Source organism: Lissotriton vulgaris, chromosome 9 (genome assembly GCF_964263255.1).
Source record: "Lissotriton vulgaris chromosome 9, aLisVul1.2, whole genome shotgun sequence".
Classification (NCBI taxonomy): Eukaryota; Metazoa; Chordata; class Amphibia; order Caudata; family Salamandridae; genus Lissotriton; species Lissotriton vulgaris.
Window position 1 is genome coordinate 974,974,534 of NC_141697.1, and position 6,951 is coordinate 974,981,484.

Genomic DNA, 6,951 nt, shown 5'->3' on the forward strand with positions numbered 1-6,951 from the left:
TCTGGCAAGAACAATATCTCTGTGGGTTTTTCAGGTACCCCGGTGATTAGCCCTATTTCCAAACCTCTTACACTAACGATTGGTCCTTTCACTGTTGATTCACCGTTTTTATTGACCTCAAATTGTGGAGAAAATTTACTGGGTTTAGACTTATTGAAGAGGTTGCACGCCACCATTTATTGTTCCCCGGACGGCGTGTACCTCATGCTAGGCCCGACTGTTGCTCGCCCACTACAATGTTTCTCTAAAGACGATCCACTACCACCTGAATTCGAAGGAATACCCGACAGTTTGTGGGCTACCAATGATACAGATGTGGGTAAGATGGATATTGCCCCGGTAACAATAAAAGTTAAGGTGGGAGCAAAATTACCCAGGGTACCACAGTATAGAATTCCTAGGGAAGGAGAAAAAGCCCTGTTACAGATAATACAAGATTTGATTCAGTCAGGAGTAGTGGAAGAGACGGACTCGAACATATGTAACAGCCCCATACTGCCGATCCTTAAAAGACGGTCGCCTGATGCTACAGATAATACTCCTGATGTATATAGGTTTGTGATTGATTTGCGCCATGTGAATAGAGTAGTGGAGCCACAATACCCGGTGGTCTCGGACATCACTACGATATTGACAATGATTCCCCCATCTGCTAAGTATTTTTCTGTTCTGGATCTGAAGAATGCTTTCTTCAGTATCCCAGTACATGAAGACAGCCGTTATCTCTTCGGATTCTCATTGGCTGGCCGAAGCTTTAGGTTTAAGAGAATTCCCCAAGGTTACACAGAAAGTCCGAGCATATATAGTCAAGCACTGAAGGCACAATTGGACGAATTGGAACTTCCACCTGGCAACGTTATGTTGCAGTATGTGGATGATATCCTGATAGCATCAGATGAAGAGGGAGGTTGTCGAGATGCTACGATAAAGTTACTGCATCATTTGGCAAAAAGGGGGCATAAGGTGTCCCTTCCAAAATTTCAATATTGTCGAACGGAGGTTACCTACCTAGGACAGCTCCTTTCGAAAGTGGGGAGGAGATTGACGCCAAAGCGCATAAAAGCGATAACTAACATGAAGGTACCTAACACGCAGCGAGAGGTGTGCGCATTCTTAGGCATAACATCGTATTGTCGCCAGTGGATACCTAATTATGCGTTACTAACAAAACCCCTATTGTATCTGACTACCAAAGAAGTGCGCGAACCCCTACTCTGGATCCTGCATGCCAGGAAGCGTTTGAGTCACTAAAAACTACTTTATGTTCTGCACCCGTTCTGGGAACACCTGATTACCAGAAGCCTTTTGTGCTTTATGTACACGAGGCGGAAGGTTGCGCGTTGTCTGTCTTAACACAATGTTTGGGAGGGAAACAGAGACCCTGTGCTTACTTTTCTGGATGCTTGACAATGTGGCAAGAGCGCTGCCGAGTTGTCTGAGAGCCACGGCGGCTGCTGCGGTCTCTATAAGACAATCGGCGGGGCTCGTATTGGGTTCAGACCTCACAGTAATGGTACCGCATGCTGTGGACATTTTACTAAACAGAACACAGACGCAGCATTTAACGAGTGCTCGTCTTACCGGCTATGAGATGACCCTCTTTGCACCCCATGTGACGATAAAAAGGTGTGCTACACTGAATCCTGCCACATTGTTACCTATCCCCACGGATGCAAAGGACGATGACATGCATGACTGTTTGTTTCGGACAGAGAAAGAGACAAAAGTGAGGGTGGATCTGACGGACAAGCCTTTAGACGAGCCGGATGGGGAGTTGTATGTGGATGGGTCTTGTTTCAAACTTGCAGATGGTACATCGACAGCAGCATATGCAAAAACGACATTACAGACGGTAGTGGAGACCTCTAGAATACCTTACAATTCGGCCCAGGTGGCAGAAATGATAGCTTTACTGAGAGCATGTGAACTGAGTGAGGGACTGGACGTGAACATTTATACTGACAGCCAATATGCCTTTGGCGTGGCTCATAATTATGGGCGACTGTGGGCAGAACGGGGATTTCTGACTTCACATGGACAACGCATACAACATGGTCCGCTGATATTACGACTGTTAACAGCATTGACGTTACCCAAGCGACTGGCTGTGATAAAGTGTAGCGCACACAAGACAATAGTGGATGATGTGGGACGAGGCAATGCCTTTGCAGATCAAACGGCAAAAGAGACTGCTCGGACAAAATTACCACGGATGTTTGTGGCAGGCCCAGCTAGATGGGTGCCAGACGTTAACTTGTTTGCAGATACTGTACAGAGTGTAAAAACCATACAAGAGAAAGCGACTGAGGATGAATTGAGGACATGGAAGGATGGTGGGGGGCGATTGGATGCCGATGAATGTTGGACAGATGTGACCGATAAGAGACGATGGTTACTCCCGAATGCATATGTCCTCCCAGTGGTGACGATGGCTCATGGGCCTGCACATATTAGCGCCAAAGGTATATGCAAGCTGCTGGACCCAGTGTGGAGCAATAAAAATATCTCTAAAGTGGCGACTCATTTGGTCCAGCAGTGTATGGTATGTTTGAGGCACAATCCAGGAAAGGGTACTCCTGTCCCTGTGGGAAATTTTGCACCTCCCTCTTTCCCTTTCGAGGTGATTCAGATGGATTATATTGAAATGGAAAGGGTTAATAATCTCAAATACGTCTTGGTGGTTGTATGCGCTTTCAGCAGATGGGTGGAGGCATTTCCAACAAAAGATTGTACAGCCATTTCTACTGCCAAAATGTTGATTAAAGAATATTTTTCCCGTTTCGGATTGCCTAGGGTGATCTGGAGTGATGATGGTACGTCCTTCAATGCTGAATTGATGAAACAGATATGTAAAGGCTTACAGATTTCCCAAAAGTTCCACGCGGCCCAACACCCTCAGGCCGCGGGACTTGTGGAAAGATTTCATGGAACATTGAAATTAAAGATGGCCAAAATACAGGAGAGTACGGGACTCCGTTGGCCAGATGCCCTTCCTTTAGCCTTGCTCTCTACCAGAGTGACAGTTAATTCCAAAACGGGTGTCTCCCCTTACGAGGTAATATTTGGCCGCCCGGCCAACGTTTGGGGAGTACCCAGGCCCAAATGCTTTTCTGAGATAGAGTATCCTCTGTTGATAGACTACTTGTATGCTTTGACTAAAGATCTTCGTTCTATTCATCAGCAGGTAGCAGACACCCTGAAGCCGTTGCCGGAGGGCCTGGACACTCCATTCTCCCAGGGGACTGGGTCCTCGTCAGAAGATACCAGCGGAAATCCTGTCTGGAGCCCAGGTGGTCGGAGCCACGACAAGTACTCCTCACCACACGTACCGCACTTCGAGTTGAGGGCAGAAAAGCGTGGACGCACGCCTCGCATGTAAAAAAGGTTCCGCTACCGTTACCCTATTACAAATGGGTAAGAGAAGGCATTGCTGATGAGGAACACGAGCAATTACCCAGATACGTTCCCTTCTCGGATGCTTCACTGAGGGTAGAGGAGCAAGGTGAAAAGACGAACGCAAAGTCTCAGGCAGAACGAAGTGCTCCGACAAGTTCCGTTACTCCCGTTGCTACTAGTGAAAAGGCGTCAAAGAGTTCAGTCCATGCTATAGATACACCTGTTTTGTTCACTGACCCCGAAGTGCGAGGGAGCACTCGCTATAATCTGCGGCCTCGGAAAAAGTGACAGTGTACTGGACTAAACACTGGAAGAAGGGCTTAGCGGAGGTTCTGATATAAAAGAAGATTTAGTGGTAGGGATGGACTTGTAAGAGCCCTGGTGTTTAGCCAAAGATTGTGTTCTATGAGACTATAGAGTGGTGTGGGGCCCAGATTAAGTGCTCCTCTGTTTCAATTGCTGTGTGTGTCAAGGGACGTGGGATTAAGGTATGGACGGTAAAAGCCTGCCTGTGAGGCTTTGAAGGACACAGGGAGAAGATCCCTTTTCAGGGTTGAAGAACCCTCTGGCCGGTTTCTAAGGAGTGTCTGGGACTATTTTTTTTTTTTTAGAGTGTCTTTTTCTCATTTTTTTGATATATTTTTGCAATTTTAAATATGCACCCTTTTGGCCGCCCCATCCCTGATGAGGAGCAGCCCTTTGCGGCTCCTCGAAGACCTTTGCCTGCTTCCCCCTGGTTGGCCCTTTCCCGGAGGGGAAAAATAGTACTCCTCATAATAGTGCTCATTGCTTTCCTAGTGGCTCTTGGTATATTGTTTTTCTTGGATAAAGCCTATCCCGTTCATGTGTTTGCACCCACACCTACTGCTGTTCCTGAACATAACATTATTACTGTGGATTATGGTGAACGAATACTTAGACGAGGTTACAAAGACAATGTTTTTATAAAGACTTTGCACCATGCTCATGCGACCACAAACATAACAGATTGCTGGGTCTGTGGGCTCTTGCCTTCTGCTGCTTACAAGAAGGATAGATTTCTAGCACTCCCCTTGACACCTGTGAATAGTTGTGTGGGGTGGTATACTCTCATAGGTCTTGTTAAATATTTTCAGCAGCAAGATTTTCTGACTCCTCGACTGCAGAATAGGGGATCGACAATGACAATGTGAGTTCGCCCTATGCCCCCCTCTTCCCTTGGACGGCTATATACTGATGGACGTTTTGATCAGACATTTATAGAGACGTGTGAGAAAAAGGTGGGCCGGTTTTTAACTCCAAATGACACTGACAACGTTAGAGAAAGTTTTTTACAACTGAATTCCTCCCTGTCTTACAGACACCCACCAAAGGGAAATGACAGTGTTAAGTCTTTGATACCCGTGGCTGTAGTGGGTCTGCCACCATTCTTTTGTATAGAGGGTAGGGGCCCCATCAAGGTCGGTAATAGTTCTTGTAACGTGACGGCATCAATACGTTTGCCTCTCAGTCCCTCCTTGGTTACTCCCCCCAGTATCTATTTTGTGTGCGGAGATAATGGATACTTATGGTTGCCTGAAGGTTGGGGTGGGGTATGTTACCTAGCCTATATGATTCCTCCCGTATATGTGGCACCCTCCGACTATCACAAGACTCATCGTAGGTTTCCCAGTCCACAAGAGCAGCGTAAAAGGAGGGAACTTCAGGTAGATGACGTTGACCAGACAGACACCTCTCTACAACAATGGACTGATTTCTCTAAGGGTCTTCTGCCTTTCTGGGGTCCGACATTTAATAGTAGGGCCATTCGACGACTGTCCAGGGTGATGGAGAAGGTAGTCCTTACTGAAGCTGACATTGCGACTAACATGTCTGTTGAGATTCAGGCTATGAGATTATTTACGATTCAGAATAGGATGGTGCTTGACGTCATCCTGGCAGATAGGGGCGGGGCCTGTCGCATCATCGGGACGTCTTGTTGCGTATATATTCCAGACTCAGCCCCGACTGTCAACTTAGCAGTACAGAAACTCCATAGATTAGCGACTGAACTCCATCAGGATAACGGGACATGGTCCTTACAAGGGTGGCTGTGGGGTGCTTTCTCTTCCTGGGGTTGGAAAATATTGATGGGTTTAGTTGGTGTGGTGAGCATACTACTGACATGTTGCCTCTGTGTATACTGCCTTCCCCAATGTTGCTCAATGTGTGCTACAAATTTGCGACAACGAAAGAAGGTGTCAGGTCAATATACTGCCTCTATCATTACTGACATTCCTGATGCACATTGGATGATGTTTATTGCAGATGATGTTTTTGAATAAATATGATGCCCTGCCCTTAGAATGGTTGTGAAGGCGCTACCTTTTGGCAAATAAATGCGTGGCTGCAGTTAGCCAATGATGCTAAAAGGAGGGTCTGATAGAATTCACTTTTCGATGCCCCACCCATCCCTATTTTCATATGTGAGTTAGCATCATATGACTAACTGATGAAGTGCGTATATATACACGTGTTTGCATTATTCCTGCTTGTTACCCGATTATTCAATTATATGTGTGACGATATTAGTTCCTTAGCTTAGCCTGTGTGCCTCCATTTTGTATATCTCTCTGAGCCTGCGAGTCACACTCGCTCATCTGCCCTCCCCTAGGAATAGAGAATTTCACTAAGACAGCAGTTTTCGTTTCTCAGCTAACTGTGGCCGAAACTAACAAGTCTCTTTATCAGTAATGTTCTCATGCCCCAGAGACGCTGAAGCCTAGCTCTGCGGCCTTGAGCAAAGATAGCGATGTATCCCTTGCAGGTGCAGATGCCTACTGTGTGAGGACATTGTTCCTCTGTCTGGGTTTCAGTAATTTTCCAGAAGGGGCGTACCCTAATGAACTGTGTTGCATTATAATGTACTGCTGTGATGAAGAGAGTCAGTCCTCTCGATGCACTCTTTGGGGTGATGGTCGGACAGGGCCCTCTCATATGGGAGTTTGTGGCCTAATAAAATTCAGTTGTTTATTCTTCTCCACTGTCCGGCTGACTTCTTACAGAGTTACTATAGGTGAGTGCTGTAAGTCACTCGGGTGGATTTGAGCCACGCTTATCACAGTGGCGTAACGATAATTGAGGGGGGCCCCTGCCAGGTGCGTGGAGGGGCCCCCTCCAGACTCTATTAGGAGCTCTCAGGCCGCAGTGCTGAGGGGGCCCCCTTCCGCTTGAGGGCCCCCCCGCACTGCGGGGGATGTGTGGGCCTGTGTTACGCCCCTGGAGTGGCGATACATTGGGGCTGGAATCCAGCGCTCATGCCGCTGGTGTGGCTGAGGGAATGCTGCGCAGTGCCAAACGCAACTATCTGCTTTTTGGGGTCTTATGCCCCCCAGATGTCGCCCGGCAAATATATGGGAACCCTTGGTGGAATATCTGCAACTGCATGACACCCCCACAACAGGCCCATACATAACCGATTAGACTGACTCTTCGACTGTCCCAGATTGCCATGTGTCCTCAGTAATAGACAAGTAACTTAGGGCCAGATGTAGGTATCCAAATACCGGTCGGTAAAGGCCGAAAATACTGATTTTC